The sequence below is a fragment of the Telopea speciosissima genome, chromosome 7 (assembly GCF_018873765.1).
Source record: "Telopea speciosissima isolate NSW1024214 ecotype Mountain lineage chromosome 7, Tspe_v1, whole genome shotgun sequence".
Classification (NCBI taxonomy): domain Eukaryota; kingdom Viridiplantae; phylum Streptophyta; class Magnoliopsida; order Proteales; family Proteaceae; genus Telopea; species Telopea speciosissima.
Window position 1 is genome coordinate 54,711,165 of NC_057922.1, and position 13,242 is coordinate 54,724,406.

The following is a 13,242-nucleotide window of genomic DNA, read 5'->3' on the forward strand; positions in this document are numbered from 1 at the left end:
TTGTGTTGTTATGTGGATAACAATGAAAGTATTTATCATCATTCATTCATGTAGCATGATTGTAAATTATAAGTGATGTACGGTCTACCTCGGTGGTATGGGACACCTTGGTATCCGTACATCATCTGCGGTTTGTGGTCAACCTGATTCATTACTATTTGTGCTTACTGGTGTGGCTTAGCCACTCATTGAGCTCAGTGGAGCTCACTTCTCGAGGAAACATATTTTTAGATGATGCAGGTACATTCGAGCAAGTTAGCACGGAGTATGAGGCTCCCGCTGTTGGATATGAAGATTGATGGACTCTGGAGATCGTGGAGCATGAACCGGAGTGCTTTTGCGAGGTGTGTTCCCTGAGGGAACAGTGATTATGGTCGTGTTGCCGTCTTTTGATACACTTGGACACTTTTACTTTTTGGTTCTTAGTGTATTATTTTGCTTTCCTGTCATGAGAGATGTATTGTATGAACCATTGGTATAATACATAGGTCCTGATGGGAAAGGTCGTATTGATGTCATTAAACTCTATTAACTATATGTTACAATGTAGTTCTGCTGACTCTGATGGCATTTATATTAATACTTTCCTTTTTATCTAGGTTAATTTACACATACCACCCCTGAGGTTTGACGAAAGTATGATTTTACCCTCAATTTTTGGAACATTCTGCGTACCCCCCCAAAGTTTGCAAACGGTAACAAATAAACCCATTCCGTCAGTTCATGACTAACAGTGTTAAAAACATGGGGTGAAGTGACAAAATTGCCCTTGCAAAGAAAAAAAAAACCTGCAACTCATCTTCCCCAAATCGATTGGGAAGATGAGTTGTAGGTAAATAAGCAGAACAACAAAGGATTACAAGATGAGTTGCAGGTAAATAAGTAGAGCCGCAAAGGATCACAGATCCAGTACGATTTAATCACCCAAATGCATTGTTACAACAACATGACCTACAGAAACTACAAACTTGAGATGACCGGAAGCCGAGATGAGTTGTCAAAAGAACACCGAATATAAGGAACAGATTCGTCATCTTATTCTAGTTGATGATTGTTTAGGTTTATTAGGCCTTTAGGGTTAGGGTTGGAATAGTTTATCGTTTATTTTTTCTTCTTCCAAAGATGAGGAGAAACGAAGATCAGCAATCTAGGGTTTTTTACGAGCTCTACGCTCTCATTCTCAACATCCTTCGCTCTCCTCTTTCGATCCCTTTCTCCACCCCTTTTTGGCCATGGCACCACCCGTCCCACCCTTAAGACGAGCATCGACCTAGCAGGTATCGCCGGCCATGTTCGTTTGCTTCTTGGGATTTCACTTGCTTTGATGCTCTGTGGTTCCGTTACTTTCGTGATTGGATTTATCTTACTGCCTTGGGTTCTCGGACTGGTCATGCTTTTCTACTTTGTTAGGATCATTTCCAATATCTCATTGTTGGGTCGCTCGATTCTTTGTCCCACTGCCACATCTGCCTCGTCCGGGAAGGAGATGCCTAGTGAGGGTTTTTATTTCTCCTTTTCTCTTTTTTCGGTTTATTCTTTTAACTCTCTGAAATTCCATTTTTGTTCTTGAAAAACTTTAATTTTGTCGCTGCTCTTTGCTTGAGGATATGTATCGCTGATTGAATTTTTTTTCTTCATCTGCTCGATTCTTGTTTGTATTATATGAATCTGCCTTGTGTGTGAACTGATCTAGTACAAGACTTCATGTACAACAGCAAGCAGGGAAAGGAGTTGAAGATGCAGGAGGAATCAAGAGAGATGGGTTTCTTTCTCTCTGTATAAATGTCAAAAGGTTTGTTTTTTTTGCAAATTTCTTCTACATCTCTGCACCGTTTTGCTTGGTTAATGAATGCTATTGCTGATTCTCTGGTGTTTGTGTTGTTCTGTAGGATTGCTATACAGCTTCAACTAATGTCTCAGAACCAAGGTGTGCTCTACCGTTCTAGGTAGAATGGAGCATTGTTTTGATAGTATCTGCTGCCAATGTTTATCCCAATCGTTTCTCTCCCCCCTTATTTTCCTCCTCAGCTTCTTTATCCTAACACTGTGTTCGCTAAAGATACTGTTGTACAGACTAAGCTTTTACTAATTTTGCACTGTTTGTATTGTTTGAATTTTTTTTCTTCATCTGCTTCCATGGTGTTCCCTACAAGATACCTGCAACTCATCTTCCCACTCGATTTGGGGAAGATGAGTTGCAGGTTTTTTTTTCTTGACAAGGGCAATTTTGTCATTTCACCCCATGTTTTTAACACTGTTAGTCATGAATTGATAGAATGGGTGTATTTGTTAACGTTTGTAAACCTCAGGGGGGTACGCAGAATTATCCAAAACTGGAGGGTAAAATTATACTTTCGTCAAACCTCAGGGGTGGTATGTGTAACTTACCCTTTTATCTATTATATTTATCGTGAATGAGTCTTTGATGCTGCATCAGTGATTCTGGTGGTTGGGGAATGTATTTGTACGCTTTGGTTGCATTTCCCTTGGTTTCGAGATGGGGGTGTAACACCTTGGTATCAGAGCGTGATGCTCTACCTCAAGACTAACTCGAGGTGCACACGACCTGATTTACTCTATACTAGGGATTCAACATTAAAAGCTCCCTTCAACACACAAGATGTAGAAACACAAATTAGAGAACAAAAATTTAATTGGTGTTCAAAGTTGCAACATAGACATAATAAACCAACAGGGAGTTCCCACAGTACATGATTAAACTAAAACATGCCAAAAGGGGAATTACATACTAAACCCTTGGGGTTACAAAAAAGTCATAAGTATGGTGTTCCCGATACAAAAGCCATATAGGCAACAAAATGGGGAACTACTCCTAACATGTCATCACTACTCCGCTGGAGGTAGAGGTGTGCCAGGGGAATTAGGGTGCCTTGAACGACGCTCCACATGAACTACCCTATCATGGATGGCCCTGTATAGGCTTTGCAGCTCTCTGATGTCGGCGGAGTTGTTCTGCGCAACCTCAATCAATGTGGCAAGCTGAGCTGCAATGAATCCCAAACTAGGCTCTACTGTTCCTGAAGATGAGGCCTCGGCATTGTGCCCACTGGCATGTCAAGAACGTCTGCCACGGCGCCTAGCTGGGGGAGAAGGCTCTCAAGTGTGCTGACTCCCCTGAGGCTGCTCAACATTCCCAACCGGTAGTCCTTCCTCCTCGTTACCCTCTTCTCCCACCTCCTCCTCACTTCCTCCTCGCTCTCATCGTTGCCATAGTTCCTCCCGGTTTGTCTAACTGTGAGGTCTGGCTCATCCCCGCTACCTTTATTTCCCCGCATGCACATCTTCCTGATGGAAGTAAGATCAAACCATGAGTCTCCCGTCCCAGACACATACTCCTCGTCGAATTCAATGCCAATATATAGGAAGACTCATATCAATAGCCTTCCATAAGGCAAATCACTCTCTTTGGACTCGTAACATTTTTGGGCCATGTTGTGTATAATGATGTTGGGGAGGTTGAGTGGCCACTCCTCATATAGGCATAAAGCAATGTAGGAATGCATCAAGGAGGCCTGATGTAGATGACCAGCTATAGGAATAAGATTCTACTGCGCCAGTCGAGCCAATACTTTGAAAGTGGGGTGAAACTTTGAAATTAACAAAGCTTGGCTGGTACCATCTCTCTTCAAGCGCTTCCGAAGATTGGAGTTCTCTTCTGCTGTCATGTACTTTAGCGGGTTGGTTTTACCGGGAAAGTACCGGATCTCCCCCTCATTGGGAACATCAATGATGGCTGCCAACTCCACCGCATCAAAAGAGAAATCTTGACCCTTGACCCGGCTGGATATCCGAAGTCCCCTTCTACCATGCTCCTCGGCAATGAGGTTGCTATAAAACTGCCTAACCAAATGTGGGTACACCGCTTCATGAGGGTGGAGCATGCTGGTCCAACCCTAGGCTGCAAACCTTTGCGCGACCTTGAAGGAACAAAGCTCGTCCTCATCAATTTTCCTCTCATGAAGGACCAGCTTTTCCGCGAGGAGGGCCCAACGGGCTACGTGTTCCGCTGTACGGAACATAACATGATTGAAATTTGGAGGCTGCATACCCTTCCCCTACCTCTGCCCCCACCTTGACCTTCCCCTTGACCTCTGCCTTGGCCTTGAGCCCTATTCCTTGCTGCTCTTGGCAGCATGGTAATGACCTGCACATCGTAAAAGGGAAGCACAAATTATAAAAAAAAAAAATTAGGACAAGTATAGGGGGATTAAACAAATGGAAATAACAATGTAATAACAGTAAATTTTGCTTAAGATTATTGAAATACATTATAGTTAACCCCTAAAATCCTAAACTACAAGCCCATCAAGCTACGTACAGTAAGGGACATGAAATGCACAAACAAAATAAAATATGTATGCATATATGTGTGGGCATTAGAGCAAATGCTAAGAAAACCTTATCTGATTTAACCATGGGACAGCATACTCGGGGCTAATTAGATAGAAAACTTACACTTGTTCCAATTGGGTTGTACTTAAGTGAAGTATTGGACAATCATCAACCCACCTAAGGTTCTACTAAGGCATATATGTAAATCAAATTGGGTACAGTAACCAAGCTTGCTAGATTTAGCCTATGGAAGGGAAAAACTCATATAGGCAATTACACAAACACCCCACATACATAATCCATGGTTAGTGTTTTTGAGATCAAAAGGGAAGAGACCTTGCACAAGAATTACAATAAACACAACACACAATGACTATGAAGTATAATCTGTGAGAAATCTTGAGATTAATAGCTGTCCACCAAGCATTCTCAACAAACCATAGAAAAGCCCCATTCTAAAAACCCTAGGTTAAAGCTCTAGATGGGAACAAACCCAAATTTTAAATCTTCTTATGCCACTGTAGGAAACAATGAGTAATAAATGAAATTAGGGATTTGTAAGTGATATGTTGTAATGTGTGTGGAGTGGAGGATAGGGAACCACCATTTAACTCAAGAACACCCAGCTGAAATCTAGGGATTTTAGTGATGAGATGCTTGCTATGTGGGTTGTGATGTGTGAATCGTGGCAGAGAATTAAAACAAGTACAAAACCAAAGATATTAGGGGCCTATAAATAATCACAGCCCATAGATATAAGGGGGAAGGAGAGGAAACCAGGTTCTTGTGCAACCCGAGCAACTAAACAACATGAGAGTTGTGAGTTTCGAAAAAACCTACCTGAATATGAGTTTGGACGATGGAGCAGCATTGCTAGGGCCTTGGAGTTGCTTGGAATGGCAAGGTAGAACCTCCTCTAGTCGTGGGTGAAGAGTTCTCTCAGGTAAGGATGTTTTTGAAATGCAGGAAATAGAACCCATATGGGTTTTAATAAAAAACCACCTGCAGGACAGGCAAAAGCAACTGCCGGTCCCTGAGATTTTTTTTTTCTGCCAGTGGAAATTCCCGAGAATGATCGGCACATGTGACCAGCAAAACCACCTGGGCACCATCCTGCTGGTCCTGGCCATAAGGTTTCTGCCGGTTAGAGTATTAAAAAAAAAAAAAGTGCGTTTATAAAATAAAATAAAATATATAAGTATAATAATAATAACATAATGTAAGAATACAACAAATATAATATACTTTTATTTCCCTTAGTTATAACTTGTGGGACCCACCCACCTTGTACCATGACATGTATACATGCCCTAGTGTTTTACTCATGCACAATTGAACGCAAGTAATGTGACGGTTTCAATTGATTACATGTATTGTTCTAATAATGTCAAAATTTATTTTCACTTCTTAAGGATTCGAGATGGTTCAAACTCGGCAACAAGAAACCGGGGATCCCGCTGCGCCAAATAATGAGATAGTTGTAAACCCCGACCCGGCCAATCCACCCCCTCCTCTACCTCAAGCTGCCGGCCAGGCCACTGGAACTTCAGGCACTTCCATTCCTCCTCCATAGCCGGGGGTGTCGGTTCATGAGGTCACCACACTCGTGGGTGACATTCTTAGAGGCTTTCGGAAGGACCAAAGGCAATATATAGAGACCATGATGATACAATCGGAGCAGCGTCAAGAGTGTCTCTTGGCCCAAATTGGGACCCAATTTCAGGCTGCCATTGTCGGTCAAGCGCCTCAAGTCAGAGCTGCTTCTCCATCACCAACAATCCATGCAGGGGTCGCTATACCACCTCCCTTGGTGTACCACCTACCTCCTGTTGGGCAGCAGGCTCTACCATTTGTGAACCTGATGATTCCAATTGTTAAGCGATTTCCCAAAAGCTCAAACCTCGCACCTTCGTCGGACTCACTAGTGATTTGCTCCTCCCCTCTAAGTGGGTCCAACAAATGGAAAAGATTTTCGATTTCCTGGGTTGCACGGCCGAACAAAGGATAACTTATGTCGATTTTCAACTAGAGGGCGATGCCGAGGCTAGGTGGAAGAGTACTCGACCCAATCTCATGGTTCTTCATCCCAACCTCACTTGGGACCAATTCAAGACCACCTTCTATGAGAACTATTTCCCCAGGAACTTCCGGGAAAAGAAGGAAGTAGAGTTTATGTCACTCGTTCAGGGGTCAAAGTCGGTACTAGAGTACCAACAGAAAATATGAGGAGTTACACCACTTCGCACCTCATTATCTTAGAGATGACCGTGGAAAGGCGAGCAGATTTGAGAGAGGCCTGAGAAACACTATTGGGGCCATAGTGTTGACTCATCACCTTCAATGGTACGCCGAAGTGGTTCAAATGGAAAAGTCCTTCGAGGACCAACAGAATGAAACTTCTTACCTGCAGTCTAGTACCGAAAAGCGGCCTGCATCTTCACATAGCACTCAGGGGCCTAGCAAGTATCCTCGGCCTTATTATGTCAACCCTGCACCATTTCAGTAGAGGAGGCCTGAGGCACCTCAGCTGATCTAGGTTCATCATAGGAATTGGCTTATTTCTTTAGAAATAGGCCTAGGGTTTTTTTTTTTTTGGGTAGAAATAGGCCTAGGGTTGGGTTATATACATGTTGGGCCTTTGTTCCCAAGGGTTTTCTATGTAATAGGCCACTTTAATGAACCTAAACTAGGGGTATGTAGGTTGCATACGGGATTAGCCCAATACTTAGTTTATTTTTATGTTTTTTAATTGAACCGGTTCAAATTGGTTGCATCCAATTTGTTCAATTTAAGTGATCATGTGACTTGGTTAAGTGGTCATGTGATGTAAGTTACGCTGGATTAGGACTCTATAAGTCCAACCATGTTTTGAGTCTTTTTCTTTTAGTATTTTAGTTTCCTAGTTAGTTTAAGTTGCCTAATAGGTTAGGGATAGGGTTAGGCCATTCCTTTTTAGTGTCTAAGTCTATTTTTGAGTCTTCTATATAAGTTTGTAAGGGAGGCCAACATTACATACGAATTTGATTAATAAAAATTAGCTTTATGTTTGCTGCCATTGCTGCTGCTCTTTGTGAGTGTATATCCTTGTGGATCTCAAGGTGGATATGGTGGGTGGACTCCTTGCGCCTGTCCAGTACCGGGAGGTTCTTCTTCTTCTTCAATCGAGCTTCTTCAAGCTGCTGCTACTGCCTTTGAAGGAGATCAAACCAGTAAGTAATTTTAGTTTCCTGCATATATCCTTCCCCTCCATCCATCAAACCCTAACCTCCATTAAACCTGCAACTCCTACCTTAACTAGGACTCCCTCATAACTACAGATCTGTCCATCAATTTCAAACCAAACTTTCCAGCATACAACCCCCACACTTCCCCCTACACTCGATCCTAAACCCAGCTCATAATTCCCACTCTACTCTCTCCATTCCTTCACTCCATTAAAGCCCAAAACCTACAACACAATTCTGTCCAGAATTGCAGAATTTTAAAACCTTCCCAAATCCTATTATTTATATACCATAAAAGCACCCTAGACCTGCATATGAAAGCCATATAAGACCCATTCCCAAATTCCCATCCTAAACCCTAGAATTTAACCTAAAACCTAATGCTGTTCATTCGAACCAGCAACCCCTTTTGCTATTGATCTTGTTATTTGGCTCCTAGTAGGGCTCCTACCTATCTAGGACTACATTATCAACCCACCAAGCCTGCACAGTCGTCAGCTGCATCCCAACCATCCGTACCCGGAGCCCATTGTTACAACTGCAACTAGTATGGGCACTTTTCCAAATCTTGCCCGGGCAAGAAGCCGGAGTCGTCACATCCTCCATCTCGACCACCTATGCCCCATCCTATCAGCCGTGCCATTCAGCCTTACACAGGTGACAGGTTGCCCAGGCAGGTGTATGCTATCACCAAGGAAGAGGCGGAGAGCGCACTAGGAGTGGTGACTGGTATGACAGCTACCTCATCAATAATAGTTTTTACTTGTCCTTTACTTTATCCATGCATGCATACCACGAGATTTATTTGTATCATTTGTCAGGTACCTTAACAATCTCTAATTCACCTGCACATGTATAATGTATTGTTTGACTCGGGGGCATCCCATTCGTTCGTGTCCCCTACTTTTGCGAAGGAGATGCACATTTACCCAAAGAACCTAACTCAGGGACTAGCAGTTAGTACACCTACAGGTAGTGTTGTGAAACTGGACATGGTTTATGAGCCCTGTACGGTGGAAGTATGTGGTCGAAAGACGACAACCTGCCTCATCGAACTCGACATGACTGACTTCGATGTTATTCTCGGAATGGATTGGCTGGCTGACTACCAAGCCAATGTAGTATGTGCCAAGAGGCAGATTGTCTTCAAGCCTAAGTGAGGGAAGAAATTTACTTTTGTTGGAGACTAGAAGAGACATAAGAAGTTGATTATCTCCGCTCTCCAAGCATGGAGATTGATGGATTCAGGCTGTCAGGGTTACCTTGCCTCGGTTATGGACACGAAAGCCAAGATTAAACCTTTGACTGATATTGCTGTAGTGAAGGAGTATCCGGCTGTGTTCCCAGAGGACTTAACAGAGTTGCCTCCCGATCAGGAAACAGAGTTTGTGATAGATCTAATCCCAGGGGCAGCATCAATCTCAAAAGCCCCATATAGAATGGCCCCCACAGAGTTGAAAGAACTACAAACCCAGTTACAAGATTTGTTGAAGAAGGGTTTTATCCGACCTAGCGTGTCCCCTTGGGGGGGGCACCGGTCCTCTTTGTTAAGAAGAAGGATGGCAGTATGCGAATGTGTATAGATTACCGAGAGCTTAATAAGCTAACCAGCAAGAATTGGTACCCACTACTAAGGATAGATGACTTGTTTGACCAGTTGCAAGGTGATAAGGTCTTTTCCAGGATTGATTTGAGATCTAATTATCACCAACTGAAGATCAGGGAGAAGGACATCAGCAAGACAGCGTTCAGATCTCGATATGGACATTACGACTTACGAGTTCTTGGTGATGTCATTTGGGTTAACCAATGCCCCAGCTGCATTTATGGAATTGATGAACCGAGTGCTTTACGGTGTATTGGACAAGTTTGTCATTGTCTTCATTGATGACATCTTGATTTATTCCAACAATACAGAGGAACACTCCCAACACCTGAGGATGGTACTGCAAAGATTGGGAGAAAAGAAGCTATACGCCAAATTTAGTAAGTGCGAGTTTTGGCTTCCACAGGTAGCATTTTTGGGACATATAGTTTCAGAGAAAGGAATTGAAGTGGACCCTGGCAAGGTGAAGGTTGTACTAGAATGGGAAGCACCGAAGAATGTTGACGAAATTTGGAGTTTCCTAGGGCTTGCAAGGTATTACCGAAGGTTTACTGAGAACTTTTCTTGCATATCAGCACCAATGACTAAGTTGACTTGGAAGGGAGTGAAGTTTGAATGGTCAGGGGAGTGTAAAAGGAGCTTTCAAGAGCTAAAACACAAACTGGTCACTGCTCCAGTTTTGACACTCCCATCGGGTACTGGTGGTATGACAGTGTACAATGATGCCTCTAGATCAGGGCTTGGTTGTGTTTTGATGCAGAATGGCAAGGTAGTAGAGTATGTTTCTAAGCAACTGAAAGACTACGAGAAGAACTACCCCACTCACGATCTTGAGTTGGCGGCGGTAGGTTTTGCACTCAAGATTTGGCGTCATTACCTATATGGAGAGAAAAGCGAAATCTTCAACGATCACAAGAGCTTGAAGTACTTCTTCACTCAGAACTGGAATATGTGGCAAAGAAGATGGTTGGAGCTGATGAAAGACTATGATTGCACCATTCAATACCTTCCACACAAAGCTAATGTGGTAGCAGATGCACTTAGTAGAAAGTCACAAACCCTTTCCTTGGCAGCCTTGACAGTCAATGAGCGGCTTATAGAGAAAGCCAGAAGGATGGAGTTGGAAGTGTTGATTGATGATGCTACTATGTTACTTGCCGCCCTGATAGTACAACCCTCATTGGTAGAGAAGATCAAAGCAGCCCAACCTACTGATGCAAAGTTACAAAAATTGATAGATGGTATTCGAGAAGAGAGGCAACAAGATTCAGACTTCACATTGACTGAGGATGGTACCCTCCGATTCAGAAGTAGACTGTGTGTACCCAACGATGATCAATTGAGGAAAGATATAATGACAGAGGCTGATTGTTCATCGTACTCAGTACACCCCGGCAGCACCAAGATGTACAAAGACTTAAAGATGCATTATTGGTGGATCGGGATGAAGGCTAATGTGGCAACATTTGTAGCGAAGTGTTTTACCTATCAACAGGTCAAAGCGGAGAGACACCGGCCTTATGGGTTGCTGCAGTCACTTCCTATTCTAGAATGGAAGTGGGAGCATATCACCCATGGACTTTGTCACCAGATTGCCCCGAACACCTAGGGGTGTTGATGCCATATGGGTGATTGTTGATCGGCTCACCAAGACCGCACACTTCATTCCGATTAAGGTAACCTATCCAAAGGACAAGCTGACAAAGCTGTACATGGACAATGTTGTTCGCTTGCATGGGGTTCCAGTAAGCATTATTTCAAATCGTGATCATAGGTTCACATCCAGATTTTGGGGTGGTTTCCAGAAGGCTATGGGCACACTACTGAACTTTAGTACGTCCTTCCACCCACAGACCGATGGTCAGTCAGAGGGGACCATACAGATACTAGAAGACATACTCAGGGCATGTGCCATTGATTTGAAAGGCAGCTGGGACGAGCATATTTCACTCATTAAATTTGCTAACAACAACAGTTACTAGGCTACTATTGGTATGGCACCGTTCGAAGCACAGTATGGCAGAAAGTGTAGGACACCATTGTACTGGGACGAGGTTGTGAGCAAAGGATATTAGGGCCCGAATTGATACAGGCCACATGTGAAAAGATAGACTTGATTAGAGACCGAATCAAGGCGGCCCAATCAAGGCAGAAAAGCTATGCTGATTTGAAACGAAAAGACCTCGAGTTTACCGTGGGTGACAAAGTGTTTCTTCGAGTGTCGCCAACGAAAAGCGTGTTGCGGTTCGGTAAGAAAGGAAAGTTGAGTCCTAGGTACATTGGACCGTATGAAATCCTGGCGAGGATTGGACCGGTAGTGTACAGATTGGCGTTACCCCCTCATTAGCTAGTATCCATGATGTGTTCCACGTCTCGATGTTGAGAAAGTACATTGCCAATTCCAGCCATGTTTTAGCTCAGTAGCCAACTGAGCTTGCGGAAGATATGACTTATGTCGAGGAGCCTGTGAAGATCCTTAATAGGAATGAGCACAATCTCCGCAATTGTGTCGTCTCTTATGTAAAGGTACGATGGAGAAACCACTCTAATGAAGAGGCATCTTGGGAGAGCGAGAGCGAAATTCAAACAACGCATCCCCATCTTTTCTACATGACAGGTATGTCTTAATTTCGAGGATGAAATTCTTATAAGGTGTGGGGAATGTTAAACCCGTGCCCAATAACCTGGTTTAAAACCAGGCCTAACAATACAGTCCGGTTGAACCTCGTGTGTAGGAGGGGGAGCGTATTACGCTCATGAGTTGTGGGCCATAATACTCAAGCCATCTCACAAGTTCATCGATCGTGATACAAGGAAAGTCGTTGAGGATATATCCATCGATAGAGAAAGGGGGAAATTCATCTATGATGGTGTATTCTTGGAATTCCCTCATTTTGAAAATCCGCAGGGCCCGCACCGTTATTACCCATGCCCACTTCATGACAAATGGGAGTAAATCACTATCCGAATAATTCACGCCTATGCACGATCATTAGTATATATATAAATACTTATTGGGCTCTAGGACTCTTCTTTAGAATTAAATATGTGCCATCAGCCCAAGTGGATCTAAGGGCCCAATGAATTAAACTAGACCTTGGGCTTATACCATCCAAACATGTCCTATCTAATGGACCTAGAGACTTTGATCTACCCAAACAAGCCCTAAGGACTAAGCAACTTAACCTAATACCCTCTCTCTCCCTTTCATTTGCAAACACAACGTAAAGAAATAGAATAGAGAAATTGTGGGAGCAAGAGAGGAGGAGAAGAAGGAAAAGAGAAAGTGAAAAAGAAGGCAAGAAAGAAGAAGGAGATTAAGGAGGAGGAGGTGGTGGATCTCAAGCTACCATCATCAATCCTTGGTGAGCATTCTCTCTCTCTCTCAATCCTATCACTTCCTCTCTCTTGTTCACCCATTTAATGTGGGTTTTTGTTATGAATCTCCTACCATTAATGGTCTCACCAACCTTAGAGTGGAACCGTTAATGGAGAGGGGATTTATGACAACAAGGGTAAACTACAAAAACCCATATATACACTTTAACCCTCTTTTGTTTGGAACCCCAACTTCTATGGGTAAACCGTAGATTTGGAACTTGTGGTTTGGGGGCCTCTCTACCAAAAGAGGAATGATACTCATGAATCTTGAGTTGGAACACATTGAGAGCCCTAGGTTATCTTCCCACAACTCTAATGGTCTTCTTATTGGGCTCTTCAAGACCTTGATGCCAAAGCCATAGAAGAACCGTTGAATCATGAACCATCATGGGTTAAAGCCCTAAACTCTCTTATGTGGTAATGCGCATGACCAAAAAGTCCCTAAAGGAACCTAGATATACCCCACTTTCGCCCAAGACCTTGGAAATCTAAACCAATCTCAGATTAGTGTTGACAGCAGGATAGGCACGAGTGACAAGTAGATGCATCTGCCTATCGGCAACAAACGCATCTGCCTTTCAGCTACTATCAAGGACAGGCAGGAGTGATAGGCAGGAACTCATACCGGTGGCAGGCTTGTTGTTCATGCCGGTGGCACTGTGTCAGCCCTATATGACC

General features: G+C 43.3%; 1 long non-coding RNA gene across 1 annotated transcript; it reads left to right on the forward strand.

The window, feature by feature from the left end:
• Window positions 1-1,077: 1,077 nt before the first annotated feature.
• LOC122669398 lies at window positions 1,078-9,750 on the forward strand. Its single transcript, XR_006334007.1, has 3 exons — window positions 1,078-1,493; window positions 2,276-2,280; window positions 9,740-9,750. It is a non-coding gene; the product is annotated as an uncharacterized LOC122669398 (long non-coding RNA).
• The last annotated feature ends 3,492 nt before the right edge of the window (window positions 9,751-13,242 follow it).